Here is a 15,777-nt window from a genome sequence, read left to right on the forward strand (position 1 = left end):
CTCAGAAATCCACCTGCCTCTGCCTCCCAAGTGCTGGGATTAAAGGCATGTGCCACCACTGCCCAGCACTCAGAAACTTTGTAGATGGTCATCTTGGTGAGTGGAGCCTGTCTGCAGGACACACAGAAAGAGATGAACCTTGTCTGTTTCCATGAGTGGAGAAGCATTGCTCAGCGTGTGTGGAATCAGAACCCTGAAGCCTGAGAGGACCTTGAGAATGAGAGGCACAGAATCCCCTGCACACAGTTACCACCTTGTATGATCATGTGATAGGTTGTAACCCTCTACATGGGATAGTCATCTTTATAGACCTTAAGGCTATTTTATGCTGCTGTTGACTTCATTAGCTGAATCCACCTTTAGTGGCATTTTCTCAACATAGTCAAATCTACCATGGTGGGATTGCCCTGTGGCAATTGTCAAGTGTTGTAGCCAGGGTCTTTTTGTTTATTTATTTTAATAGCTTATTATGACACATTTAATATCATGTCTCTGTTTAGAAGAAGCCAAGATACTCTTGTAATATCAGTTTATACCCACTCACCAAGCATTTTATATTATGCTGAAAGTTACAGGTTCTGTTAGAAATTATTATTAATATATTATCATTATTATTATTGTGTGTCAGGGTGTATGCATGTGTGTGGAAGTCAGAGAACAGCAGGTTATATTATGCTGAAGGTTATAGGCTCTGGTAAAAATGATTCTTCTTATGTTATTCTTATTATTATCATTATTATTACCATGTGTAGGCTGTGCATGCATGTGAAAGTCAGAGGGCAATTCTATGCAATTTCTTTCCTCCTTTATGTGGGTTCATCTGGAGATCAAATTCAGACCCATGGCAAGGGTCAGACTAGCTTACAGGCTTTGAAGAAAAAAACTTGTGAGCTGTTTATATTTTAACAATTCATATATTTTTAGAAGAGGAGAAGGAAGAGAAAAATACCTCAGGTGATTGTCTGAGGTAGTTGGACATGTGGTACCGAGAGATTGGTATCTTCAAAATGACCTTGAACAAATGACACCCTGATATATCCATAAAGAAGTGACAGGTATTTCTTGGTACTAGTCATCTACATGGACTCCTCTGAGAAAGGACAAAAGTGGGAGAAGCTGAGGTCTGTACAGAGTGGGTTGTACAGAGTATTGGGGTCTCTACACAGCTGGACAGAGCACTGAGGTCTCTACACAGCTGGACAGAGCACTGAGGTCTCTACACAGCTGAACAGAGCGCTGAAGTCTCTACACAGCTGGACAGAGCACTGGAGTCTCTACACAGCTGGACAGAGCACTGAGGTCTCTACACAGCTGGACAGAGCACTGAGGTCTCTACACAGCTGAACAGAGCACTGAGGTCTACACAGCTGAACAGAGTCTCTACACAGCTGGACAGAGCACTGAGGTCTCTACACAGCTGGACAGAGCACTGAGGTCTCTACACAACTGGACAGAGCACTGAGGTCTACACAGCTGAACTGCCCACCACTCAATTTCTTCTGCTCTTAGAGTCAAGTCAACACTTTCAAGCTCTTCTGTTCAAATCTTTCATGAAGATTAAGGTGTCACTTGAAGACTCTGATCCATTTCTCTGCTTTTTAAAGCTTTGCAATAATTTTATATCTACAGAAATGTGCCCAAAATAGCACAGAAAGCCTAATACAGTTTTCATCAAGCTTCCCAGTGTCAGCAACTTGGACAACAAGGTTGTAATTATCAAAACCAGGAAATTAACATGAAACAAAATCTATCTGAATTTTGGCCATTTTCCTCTAGTCACCCTGCTCTGGCTAATGCCTGACACTGCCTTTGGCTGTGGCACTTTCTGCATCAGATGTAGCTGTTCCTTAATCTTCATCTTGCAGATCTTGACACTGATAAACACAATACCAAGTATTCTATGTATTGTCTGTTCATTGACATCTCACACTTTGACAGCTGCTTGTTTTCATTAAGATCAGTCCTCAGGGGCTTCACATCATGGGCATGGGCTACCACTTTATCACCCACCACTTTATGTTGGCTACAAGGAGTCAGCCAAACTTCTCCACTATAAACTTAGTAGTTTTCCAATTGTAACTGATCTTGGTGAAGCTATTGCAAGGCCACTGCAACTGTTCACTTATTGATTTAGGGGTCTCACATTTACCATCGCCATGGTGTGTGCTTCGTAGTGATTTACAATTTCCCCATTCTTTATTAACAAGAATACCTCATGAGAGTGAGTCAGGTGAAAGTGAACAAGAGGAACAAGTAGAGATGGGCTATGATAATTCTTTCAAGACATAATGTTGCGAGCAGATGCCAAAGACTTAGGGTATGTTTAGATGGGGATTTGGAGAGTCAGAAAAAGTTTTCCTGATTACTGGAAACACCAGTTCAACTCATGTGCTTGGTAACAGCTCAGGGAAGGGGATGAACAATGAAGGAAGGACCTGAAAATGTGAGAGGACACAGACTGTAGGATGGATATAGCACAGACCACAAGAGGAAGCCAGGACAATGTGTACATTTGGATGTAGGAAGAGGGGATTGCCTTGAGCATAGGAACATGAAGCCCCTGTTTAATGATTTCCCTTTCTTTGGGGATATATACATGAAGATGTCAGCTGAAATGAGGAGAAGCAGACTTGACAGGCCTGGAAGATGGCAGGAGAGTTGGTGTTAGGAAATAGGGACAAAGACAGAGGCTAGGCTAGGCTTAGCTCTGCCCAGATTGTTAGGAGAGCAGGCTGCTCAGAGGAATACCAGTGAGTCAAAGCAGACAGAGGTGAGTTACAGGAAGGTCAGTTACAGGAGGATGCCAAAATGCATGTGCTACTAATCCATGTGAAGAAGAAAGGGATCATGGTTGGAGAAGATCACTATCCACCAGAGGAACAGCAGTGGCAAAAGGGAGATACAGAAAGGAACACATGGAGAAAGGCCAGCTCTATCTGCTGGATGGAGGACAGACAGGGATAGAGCACTCTACAGAGAGAGCAACAGCCACTCTGCAGAGATCAGGAGAGGCAGAAGATGAAAAGAAGTTTCCAATATTCAGTGAAATGATTGACATCTAGATGCCACCACAGAAAAGTTCCTTTTAGGGTTGTGGCCCCAAAGGGGACAAGAACTCCAAAGGAAAACCTGGACACTTGGGGCTCTCAGAGACTAGACCACCAACCAAAGAGCATACACAGGCTGCTGGATCTAGGCCTCTGTGCACATATGTAGCAGATGTGAGGCTTGGTCTTCATGGGGGCCTGAATAACTGGAGCAGGGTCTGTCCTGAAAGCTGTTGCCTTTTTGTGGGATATGTTCTTCTAGTTGGGCTACCTTGTCTGGCCTCAGTGAGAGAGGCTGAACCTAGCCCTGAAGAAACTTGAAATGCCAGGATTGGGGGATCTTCAGAGGGGACCCACCCACTAAGAGGACAAAAGGAGGGACAGAAGGATTGTGAGGGGGGATGATCAAGAGGGAGCAGTGAGCAGGATGTAAAATGAACTAAAAAAATTTTTTTTTTCTAGACTTTCATCACTCAGAGTCAGTGAGGCCCAGGGCAGCCTACAGCTGCACCACTCTGTATTAACCAAGTACCCATAAGGCTGTTCACCCATGGCTCAGCTGTTAAGAACACTTGCTACTATTTCAGAGAACTGGGGTTTGGTTTCCAGAACCCATGCCAGGTGGCTCACATTGTCTATAACTCTATATCTGTGGCATCAACCGATCTCTTTCAGCCTCCACAAGCACCTGCAGGCATGTACATACAATGAATAAAAACAAATCTTTGAAATGGGAACAAGAATATTTCTCATTAATGGCTAAATGAACTCCTTGTTCTTGTGCAGCATTGTAATCACTTAGAAACTATTTGATTTAATTCTTAATAACATGTAGTATAATAAAACAGCCTATGATAGAGCTGTTAGTGACAGTAGTTAGTACAGTTCTCACACAGAAGGATTAAAATATCTCTGTTCTCCACTAAGAGGCATTTTCACATCACAACTCATTTCTAAACCCTCAAAATAGTTTGTTAGATGTGAACCTTGGTCTTGTGGTGTTAGAGTTTATGTTGTTGCCCTTAGGCTGATGCGAGGCAGACTGGAGGAGAGCTGCTGGTTGACAGGTGTGGGATGATGTGGATGCTCAGTTACTGAGTGTCCACCAGAGCCACTGCCCATGCTAAGAACTCAGAAATGTTCAACTCATTCTCCCTGGCCTTGGAACTCACACTGACAAGTACCAGTTTAAAATTCAGAATTTCAAAGAAGATGAACACTGGTAGTCTGGAAAGATGTTTAACACGTGAACTAATTCCTCAGCGGAATCTGCATCACCGATGAAGAAGGTAAAGCATGGAGCCTTGGGGAAATAACCTCTGCATTTAAACGTGAGAAAATCTGTCTATCCCTGGATCTCCCTTCCAGAATCTGGGCCTTTTCCCTAGGCTGCAGTAAAGGAGCAAAATGGGGGGACTGCTTGCTTTGCACCCAGCCTCCCTTCTTCTGGGCAATCCTAAGTATGTAGTGACCCAGACTCAGTTGCTTGGCTTCTTTGTGGCTGAGTTTTACTTTCTCTCCCTCTGTGTTTATGTATAATTGAAAACCTTTGCCCTTGACAACTCTTGGAGCCATGATTACCCAATGAGATGGAGAAACTCAATTCCTCACGTTTCCTCTTGACACAACTTTGTATTTAAAGGGAAGAAATTGTTTAATGTGCTCTACCGAAAGAAAAACACAGACAGCCCCAAGGACAGGACCAAGTACCACAGATCTGGAGTGAGAACAGGGAGGAGCCCCTGCTACTACTGAGGTGGTATCAGTGGAGGAGAGGGAGGCATGAGTGGCATTGTTCTTCACCACTGTTGACTAGCCAGTGACAAGGCTGACTTGGGTACCCCAATGTGAATTTTTTTAATTGTCACGTGGTAGAGATGGGTGAAGGGGCTGAAGTTTGTACTGGAGTCTTGTAGATAAAATTAAGACATCAAACATTGAGCTAGAAGGTTAGATAGAACTTTCTGGAGTTTAGATGATGATATACCACAAGCACCTCTGAAAGCCAGGGCAACCAGGGAAGGCTCAAGTGTCCAAGGTGTAAAGAAAATTTGAGAAGGGTTTTGCCACAAAGTGACAATAAACTTATCATCCACAAGAGCCTTGGCATGCCAGAGGCCCATCTTCCCTGAGTCTGAGCTCCTTTTGGTAGTTACATTTGAAATCAGTTCTTTGTTTTAATCAGGCTGGACTGTTCAATTTAGAGAGGCAGGTTTCCTCAGAGTATATCACCCATTAGGCTTTCTCTGATTGTGCTCTCCCCAGAAACCAACTCATGATTATTCCCTATTTTCATTTTCAGATAACCATAGTTAGTCCCAGGTTCTGAGGACATTCAGAACAAATGTGGAGTCCACTCAGCTACTGTCAGTGTTTGGCTTTGGAAAGTTGTGTTCCTATATTAATCTTGTATGCTAATTATTAGATTACATTTCAGCTTGAAACTGAGAATAATATCTATTATCACCTTGAGTTAATTCAATATAACTTCCACGTGAGTGGAAGATACAGCTCAATATCTTGCCACAGTACTCTCTAAAGGGACTTGTGCTCTTACACTCAGTCTTATCTTATTAAATTTGTTTGTTCTGTTCCAAAATACAACATGTGAAAAAATGTCCAGCAAATGTTTGGCACATGGAGTGCCCTTCAGGACTAATAAATGTTCTAAAATGTCCATGGAATTTGTAAGCGTAAATAACTCAATTATATAATTAGCTTAGCTGACATCCCCCAACTATTCAGAGAACAAATTAATAAAGTATGACTATTTCATCAGACTAAATTTTTGTTTATCTGAATAAAAGTTATGTGTTGCACAATGGGATTCTTTTGACAAGCTTCTGAAAACTGTTCCCAAGTTATGCCATTTCATTTTAATCGTCTGTCATATTCTTCTCACACTCTCACTTTTTCAGTATCCTTGCCTGTGATGGAAGAACAGAGCTGCTCTGTAAGCCAGTAGGACTTGGGAGAAGCTACCCAAGAAAGACTAGTAGGAGGAGAGGGCTCAGTGCGTGGAGTTGGAGTGGGGCTTGGGGAATACATTGCTTGGAAGACAGATGAGGAGTAGTGTGCTGGAGCTAATGGCCTGGAGACCATTGACTGAGGACGAGGAAACAGACCAAAGGCCAGGAAACAGAAATATAATGATTTTAGTGGAGGGTGTCCTAGTTCCACACATTTTTTTTAGAATTTATAAAGTATGTATTAGAAGTAACTTGGTTTTTCAAGTGTAGAGACAGTGAAACAACACCTCCAAGGTTATTGCTGTAGCATCGAGATGGGACTTGAAACATTCCCTCTTGTTGCTGTTTGGCTTTTACTTATATGTATGCATTTTGAGGGGGGTATCTGTTACTGTGTGTATCTATGAGATCTTCAGTGGTTTCTTTTCACTTTTTGAAGATTTATTTATTTTATTTTATGTGTATGAGTACGCTGTAGCTGTACAGATGGCCATTACCCATCATGTGGCTGCTGGGAACTGAACTCAGGATGGCCCCGCTCGCTCCAGCCCTGCTCGCTCCAGCCCTGCTCGCTCCAGCCCTGCTCGCTCCAGCCCTGCTCGCTCCAGCCCCGCTCGCTCCAGCCCTGGGTTTTGTTTCTTGTCATGCTTCATTCTGAGATCTCTGTGGATGAACTTCGCAGCATGAACAAAGCTCCACAGTTCACATACATGATGATTCTTGAATGACAGGTACGTGGGAAGTCCAGGGGATACATCTAACTTCCTCTTTGATTGTTCCCCAGGGCGTGGTCCTTAGGAAGTGCTCTTCTGTGGTAATCTATCTTCCTGTTGAGTTTCAAATGAACTATTGAGGCAAATACCAATAATGGAGCCCTAGAGTCTGGATTAGACACCGAGATAGGGGTCACTGCCTTCAAGATCTGATTATGTTGAGCCTGAGGCTCCAGACATGATAGAAATCCCTGGAAGAATGCCACAGGGCAGGGAGAGGAAAGATGGCAGGCATAAGATGCCAGCAGGCAGGCTGCTATTGTTTAAATACCAGTAACATCTTTCAGGAACTGGACCTAGAAAACACTTGCATTGGCTGCACTGAGTTTATGCTCTTGAGATAGAAGCAAGATCCTATGCATCTTTTGCAATTGAGAATCTGTGAACATAGAAAGCCAATATCATGTAGATGCTCCAGACTGAAACAGAAAGGACAGTTGATATCTTTGAGCACATCAGTGGATCCAACTGGTCACAGGTCAAAAATATGCAGAAAATTGCATCTGCACTGAATATACACAGACTTTACTTTTTGTTGTTATTTCCTAAATCATTCTGATCAAGAATTTACACAGGGCTTACATTGTATTTAGTATTAGGAGTACTCTAGAGATGATTAAAAAAATAGGTTATATGAGAATCCCATACTATTTTATATAGAGAATGTCAGCATTCACTGACAGATGTGGATATTTGTGGGGCTTATGTAATCAATCCCCCATATATTATTTATATACAAATGTGTGCTTCTCCGGGTATGGGAAAGAGTTCTCAAAGGTGACTCTTGTGAATGCTGGGACTGGGAATGGTGGGAGAGTAGGGAAGGGAGCTTCAGATCTGGGTAAAAGAGGTCTGGAAAAAGGGCTTCCAGTTCCTGTCAGGGAAGGGCCAGGATGACTTGGCAGCAGGACAGGGTCAAGAATCAAGGCTGCTGGCATGGGACCCTGAGGACTGAGCACAGTTACGGTCTCTTGTGATCTGAGAGTGAAGTTGTTCAGTTTTCCTGTCCTGCTCTGCTCTCTTAAGTCACGTCAGAGATCTAGTAGTATGGTGGCACCCAATTGTCATTTGCTAATTGTGTTCCAATGAATAAAGAAAGAAGGGTTCTGGGTCTATGGTTTGGGGGAAAACTGACCTGGAAGAGAGGCCCTGGCACAGAAAACCCTGAAACAGTAGGATACAAGGTTAGAGAAGCCAAAGGAGGTGCTTAGAGCAGACTCAGAGGACTGAAGGTTCAGATATTACCCTTTTCTATGCTAAAGCACATGTAGAAATGCATTGACCAGGCAGGGTGACAGACCTGTAAGCCTAGCACTTGGAAGGCTGAGGCTGGAGAATGGAGAATTTAAGGTGAACCTGAGGTTTTGTAAGACTCTATTTCAAACCAACAAGCAAACAAACCAACCAAACTCCATACAAACAAATAAGTCAGTAAAGGCGCTAGACAGCAGCCCTAAATATAAGTTGGGAAACATGTAGACGCTAGCCCAAGCCCTTCATTCTCCTATTACATCCATCCACTGAATGTGCCCTTGCAGTTCCCTCCTGGCTGAAACAACCCAGGAGTTTATGCTGATTTTGCAAGAGTAAATAGCCGTGGTGCAAATAAACCTCTTGCTCAGTTTTTTAGATCTGAAGATTTTGTCATATAACTGTTCCATTGCCAAGAATCCTTACCCCAGAGCCCTTCCTGTCGTCACTGAAGATTTTCAAGAAGATAATTTATAGCCTAGCATTGGCTGCCAGATTGACGGGCTTACAAACAAGAGGTGAAATCCAATCTTGACGGAGCTGTGCCCACTGTCTATTTTTAGGGCAAAGATTATTCGTGCATATGGGCATCTTGGAATAGATCATTGCTAGGAGTGAGATGGGATATGGGTAGAGATTTCAAACAGCCTTGACCTTAAGTTTCCTGTTCTCAATGAGGGCTGGCGGGGGTTGGGGGAGCGCTAGGAATGTCCTGGGTTTGGGAGGCATGTAATACAGGGTACCTCCAAAACCATCAGATTTTTTCAGAATAATAAAAATAGTCTTTCCTTCTAAAAATAGCCTTCTTAGAAATAAGATGCCTGAACTTAATTATAGTCATAAGACATGGATCAAGGTGCCAAGGCCAGAGTTGATTCTCAGCAAATATTATCCAGTACAACCTTGTACCAGCTCCAGAAAGCAGGATTTCCTGCTTTTACTTGACAAATGAGCACATCGTGGGGCTGAGAATGAATTTATGACTATCGTTCACTTCACTTCAGCTGCTTCAAGCCTCAGGTCTCTGGGGCTGGGAGCTGCAAGGCCTAGTTGCTCTTGTGAATAATGCAAGTTCCCAGCTCACCCAAGACACAGAGTCATAGTGTTGGGAAGGGGAGGAAATTATGTTCAAGTTCCCAGGAAACAGGCACATGGCTGTGTGTGGAAACTGTCATGGACACAGAAGAGGACACCAAGGAAGATGGTAGGTGTTTTTAGGAAGGCAGAAGGAACACTGTCACCACATTGTTTCAGTCTTGACCCTTAGGTGTCCCCTTGCTCTCCCACACTTCTCAGAATGTCTCAGTTAACTTCCCTGTGACCCCAGAGGCTTGTCTTCTGCTTGGAAGGTCTCTCTTTCTCCTCTTCCCTCACAGATGCAAGCTCATATGAAGTTGCCTACAAAGGCTGAGCAGCCAGCCACTGGCCTTCTCTTTCTCCTTCCACTCCTCTTGTGCTATTGGACACAGCTGGTGTTGGTGCTTTATTCCTGAATCTGTTAATTCACAGGAGTCTACAAAATGGTGACAGTTTAATTCTATAATTAATTCCCATTATTTATTTTATTAACTTATGTAACTGTCAGGATGCTATAATGGAGAGATGCTTGTCTCCATTTTTGATTTTGGTCACCCAATGGTGTCCCTTCCACAAGAAGACAGAGAGAAATACCTCTGTCTTCACAGTTATTTACCAATGAATCGACTCTCAACTTTATATGATCACACCCATGTTTAAAATATCACAAACTCATATATTTACCCATATCTGTTGGGTTTCAACTTATTTCAGTCATTACTGTCGCTGAAGTTCAAATTTTTCTTCTCTGAGCACAGGAAGCTATTCAAGTACACTCCTATGTACTTTTGGGGCAGATACCAGTAGTCTTTGTGATGTAGTAGTGATGGCCCTACTGCCTAGATGGCAGGGTTGCAGGCTTACCCTATCCATTTCTTGCATAGAAGGGCATCTGGCCATTTATCTTGTTGTTGTTGTTGTTGAGAAGTAGTATTTCAAGACTCTGGTTAAAGCAGGGTGTAGTGGTGAGTGCTGTAATTGTACACTCAGGAGCCTGAAGCAGAAGGATGTACGCCTGAGAATAGGGCACTTAATGAGAGCCTGCTTCAAAAAATAAAAACCCAATCTGGATGCTGGAGGCTATGTTCTCTATTCCAGACTCATTATACCTAGACCTTTTAAAGGGGGAAGAGTATTATATTAATTCTCTAGAATTATATTGACTTTAGACTTAACGTGCATTATGTGTTCACATTGTAATTTCTAATTTATATTTAGAGTTATAGGGAATTTTTCTTAATGGCCTCCATTTTACATCTTGATTTCCTTTCTTCCAATGATTCAAGATCACTAGGACTCAGGAGATGATAGAATCAGCTCTCCATCTAAACACATTCACTTTATCCCACACCACTCACACAATCTCCTCAGAATAACATTTGTTCTACTACCCTGACTACGTCTACATTAATCAAGGTTCTCCATAGGAACAGACTGACATATATGTATAGTGAAAAGATTTATTAGACTAAATTACGTGGCATGGACTGGATAGTCACAGCAATGACTGTCTGCTCACTGGAGAGGCTGAGAAACTAGGTAGCTATTTGGTCCACAAGGCTGGATGCTTCATCTGACTCAACCCAGAGTTGACAGACTCCTGGAGAGCCATTGGCATCTGAGGAAGATGTCTGCTGTCAGCTAACGATAGCAGCAGCAGCATTCACTAGCAAGAGTCAAGCAAACAGAAAGTAAAGGGTTCCCTTGGACCTCCTTATATCTAGGTTACAACTAGAAGACACTCCCATTCCCACCTCTACCCACATTGAATTCAGGGTAAGTCTTCCCACTTCAATTAACCTAATCAAGATAATTCCTCATAGGCACACTGGAGGTTAACCTAACCTAGGCGACTCCACAGTTATGTCCAGAGGTTTGCCCCATGGGTGATTCTAGAACCTTTCAAATTGATAATCAATATTAATTATTACTCTATTTTCTGTTGTTATTACAGAATGCCACAAGATGGACAATTTATAAATAAGGGAAGTTCTTTTCTTTATTTTATATTTTGAGTTGTATGGATGAGTCAAAGACCATGGTGCTGGCACTGAGTAGGAGCCTCTTGGCTACCTCCTGATATGGTGGGGATATCACATGGTGAAACACAGAAAGTGCCATGAACTAATGTCATTATGAGGATGCTACTGTGATGACCTCACACCATTCTAATTGCCTTCCAAAGTCCCCATCTCCAAACATCACGGACACATGAATTGTAAGATTACATTTCTGCAGTAATGACTTTTTTCATTTTCTGACCAAAATTCTAGCTGCTTGTATTACGAATGCTAATTAATGACCCCCCCAAAAAAAACAACTGCTTGCATGAGAGTGTCTGCACCTAGCTTCTTGGAACCTGCCCCTAGTTGGTTCTGATTGTAAATAAAGATGCTAACAACTAATAGCTGGGAAAGAAAGACAGAAGTGGGATTTTTAGGATTTCCCAGGCTTTGGACCCAGAGGAAGAAGGAGATCCATAATGCCAGGAGGGTGTGGAGGAGAGGAGAGACACCATGCCTGAAAAGAGTGCAAGACAAAGAGACATAGCTTCCATGTGAAGGAGCTGGAAGAACACAGCCCAGAGGGCTGCCCAACTGGGTTTGTAGCAACCAAGACAGAACATAGAATTAGTAGGTAATAACTCGGAATTATCAGTGGGAGATCTATCCTAGCAGCATGGAGGTTAGCAGTGGCCCTACTACTGTGCTGTTTAGTGAATATTAAAATATAAAGACTATGTATATGTCTTTAATTTTGGAACATAAATCATTGGAGTCAATAGCAAAACCCACTGCTGGGATTAATACTTAATTCAACACAAAATACCCAACATGAAGCTGCTTCAGAAGAGAAAGGTTTATTTTGACTCTGAAATCATGGCAGGGAATGCATGGCACCAGGGGCATGAAGTAGTTGGTCACTGCACCCAAAGTCAGGAAACAGAGACACATAAATGCTAGTGTACAGCTTGCTTTGTTCATTGTATTTGGTATGAAACTCCAGCCTGTGGGATGGTGCTGCCCACACTGGGGGTGTGTCTTCCCACCTCAATAGTAACTGTTACAAGTCTATCCCTTCTCTAATAAACCTCCAACATTTCATTTCTATGGCACATCTTTTTGCTCCTTGTCCCCATAGGCTTATGGCCATCCCAGGATGCAAATTGCATACACTCCAACTTCAAATTTTCCCACAGTCTTCAACAGTTCGAACATTGTTTAAAAGTTTAAGTTTAGGATATCTTCCAAGAGGCAGGCAATAACTTAACTGGAAGCCCTAGAGCACCCACAAAACAAGTTATTTGTGTCCAATATACAGTGGGAGAGTAAACTTCCCCAGTTCAAACAGGAAGGAAATAAGGGCACAGTAAAGAAAGATCAGACCAAAGGAGAGACCAAAAACCCAGTAGAACAAACACCAAGGCCTGTATCTCTGTGTCTGACCACTTATCTAGTAACAGGACCTTCTGAACTCCAAAGAACTTGAGACCTCACTTTCTGCTACCTATAGCCTCTGACTTTGTTCCCAGTTTTCCTCCACATCTGTCCCAGGGTTCAACATCCAGGGAGTCTTTACTGAAACTCAGGTTTTATTTTTTCAGCTACCTTCAGTAGCTTTTCAGGGGCCTGAGTGGGTGGACTCTGATGTTGCCACACGTTTCTTGGCCCCAGTAACTCTCTGGAATCATGGAATGAGACTCCATGACACCCTAATTTTTGCCCTGAAGAATTGAGTCCATCCAGAAGGGAGGTAGGAATAAAAATGAAGCTCCAAATATTGGGGCTCTTTCCAGTTCTTTCTCCTGCCCTCTTCCTGTCTGATAACCTTTCTTTCTGTGCTTTAAGTCTGAACTCAGTTTTCAGAGGCATGTGAGTGTGGTGAGAAGATCCCCTCAGAAGAATTTTCTAGGTTGGTTGCCATTCTGACAAGCTCTTCCAGGACCCAAATGGATGATAAGGCACTAGTTTATGCTTGTTAGAACCTAGTTTGCTTCAATAAAACCACGTAAGTTTGCTGGATACTAGCCGGTAGGTCCTTATTCAGAATAAAGAAAAATACAAAAATCAATTCTTTATTGTAGAGTCAATTGCTGCTGGCCTCTCTTCTGGAGAAGATAATAAGTTTCTGTCATTAAAAAAAAAATCATGGCTAGCTCTGCTTGCTGCCTGTGGATCCAGATGTAGAACTTTCAGCTCCTTCTCCAGCACCATGTCTGCCTGCATGTGGCCATGCTTCCTACCATGATGGTAATGGACTAAACCTCTGAAACTCTCCAGGACAATCAAAGAGGGAAGGACATCTGGTGACTCAGTCTCCCAGCTTCTCTGACCCTTCCATCTTCTACTCCTCTTTGGTCAGGATACTCAGTGAGCAGAGGGAGAGCCAAGTAAGAGAAAAGGGGGGAGACTTCCTAGCTGGAGGGACAGCAGATTCACAGCTCTCTCTGCCCCTTCCCCGCAAGTGGAGAACTTGCCTCCAGGGAGTGCTTCAAACCAGGGACTCAGGTGAGATCTCTCTGGTGACTTTCTAAGGTGGGACCAGTTGGGAAGCACAGGCCTCATAAGTGGACAGGACCCTCTTTACCTCCATCTACACCTAGGAGGGACAGAAGATCCACAACTCTCTCTGCCCCTTCCCCAAAGCAGAGAGCTTGCCTCCAGGGAGTGCCCTAACTCAGGGACTCCAGTGAGATCAACATTTTCTCTCAGGTGACTTTCTCTCAGGCAGGACCAGCCAGGAGGCACAGGGTGTGCTCTGACCCCAGGGCTCGGGAAGGACAGCTGATCCACAGACCTCTCCTCACTGGTTTTGCACTGGTTTTACAAAAGGAGAGCTGATCTCCAAGAAGTGTTGACACAGGCTTACAGACCCACAGGAGGAACAAGATCCAGCCAAAGACAGCAAGAACATCTAATACCAGAGGTAACCAGATGGTGAAAGGCAAACACGAAAATCTTACCAACATAAACCAAGGCTACTTGGCTTCATCAGAACCTAGTACTCCCACCACAGCAAGTCCTGGATATCCCAAAACACAAGAAAAGCAAGATTTGAATCTAAAATCATATCTCATGATGGTGATAGAGGAATTTAAGAAGGACATGAATAACTAACTCCCTTAAAGAAATACAGGAGGTAAACAGGTTCAAACCCTTAAAGAGGAAACACAAAAATTCATTAAAGAATTATAGGAGAACATGAGTAAACAGGTGAATGAATTGAACAAAACCATCCAGCATCTAAAAATGGAAATGGAAACAGTTAAGAAATCACAAAGAGAGACAACTCCGGAGATAGAAATCCTAGAAAATAAGACAGGAACCATAGATGCAAGCATCACCAACAGAATATAAGAGACAGAAGAGAGAATCTCAGGTGCAGAAGATACCATAGAAAACATTGACACAACAGTCAGAGAAAACACAAAATGTAAAAGTTCCTAATCCAGAACATCCAGGAAATCCAGGACACAATGAGAAGACCAAACCTAAGGATAATAGGTATAGAAGAGAGTGAAAACTTCCCAACTTAAAGGGCCAGTAAATATCTTCAACAAAATTATAGAAGAAAACTTCCCTAACCCTAAGAAAGAGATGCCCATGAACATACAAGAAGCCTATAGAACTCCAAATAGCCTGGACCAGAAAAGAAATTCCTCCTGCCACATAATAGTCAAAACACCAAATGCACAAAACAAAGAAAGAATTTTAAAAACAGTGAGGGAAAAAGGTCAAGTAACATATAAAGGCAGACCTATCAGAATTACACCAGATTTCTTGCCAGAAACTATAAAAGCCAGAAGATCCTGGGTTGATGTCATACAGACCCTAAGAGAACACAAATGCCAGCCCAGGCTACTATACCCAGCAAAACTCTCAATTACTATAGATGGAGAAACCAAAGTATTTCATGACAAAATCAAATTTATACAACATATTTCCACAAATCCAGCCCTTCAAGGGTAATAAATGGAAAACTTCAACACAAGGAGGGAAACTACATCCTAGAAAAAGCAAGAAAGTAATCGTCTAACAAAACTAAAAGAAGATAGCCACATGAACAGAATTCCAACTCTAACAACAAAAATAACAGGAAGCAACAATTACTTTTTCTTAATATCAATTAATATTAATGGCCTCAATTCCCCAATAAAAACACAGACTATCAGACTGGGTATGTAAACAGGACCCAAAATTTTGTTGCATACAGGAAACCCACCCCAGTGACAAAGGCAAACACTACCTCAGAATAAAAGGCTGGAAAACAATTTTCCAAGCCAATGGTCCCAAGAAAAAAATCTGAAGTAGCCATTCTAATATCGAATAAAATCGACTTTCACCCTAAAGTGATCAAAAAAGATAAGGAAAGACACTTCATACTCTTCAAAGGTATGATCTACCAAGATGAACTATCAATTCTGAACCTCTATGCTCCAAATGCAAGGGCATCTACATTCATAAAAGAAACTTTATTAAAGCTCAAAGCATATATTGCACTACACACATCATGAAAACAGAAACTAAACAAAGACACAGTGAGACTAACAGAAGTTATAAAACAGATGGATTTCACAGATATCTATAGAACCTTTTATCCTAAAACAAAAGGATATACCTTCTTCTCAGCACCTCATGCTACCTTCTCCAAAATTGACCA

This window comes from Mastomys coucha, unplaced genomic scaffold, assembly GCF_008632895.1.
Source record: "Mastomys coucha isolate ucsf_1 unplaced genomic scaffold, UCSF_Mcou_1 pScaffold23, whole genome shotgun sequence".
NCBI classification, from domain to species: domain Eukaryota; kingdom Metazoa; phylum Chordata; class Mammalia; order Rodentia; family Muridae; genus Mastomys; species Mastomys coucha.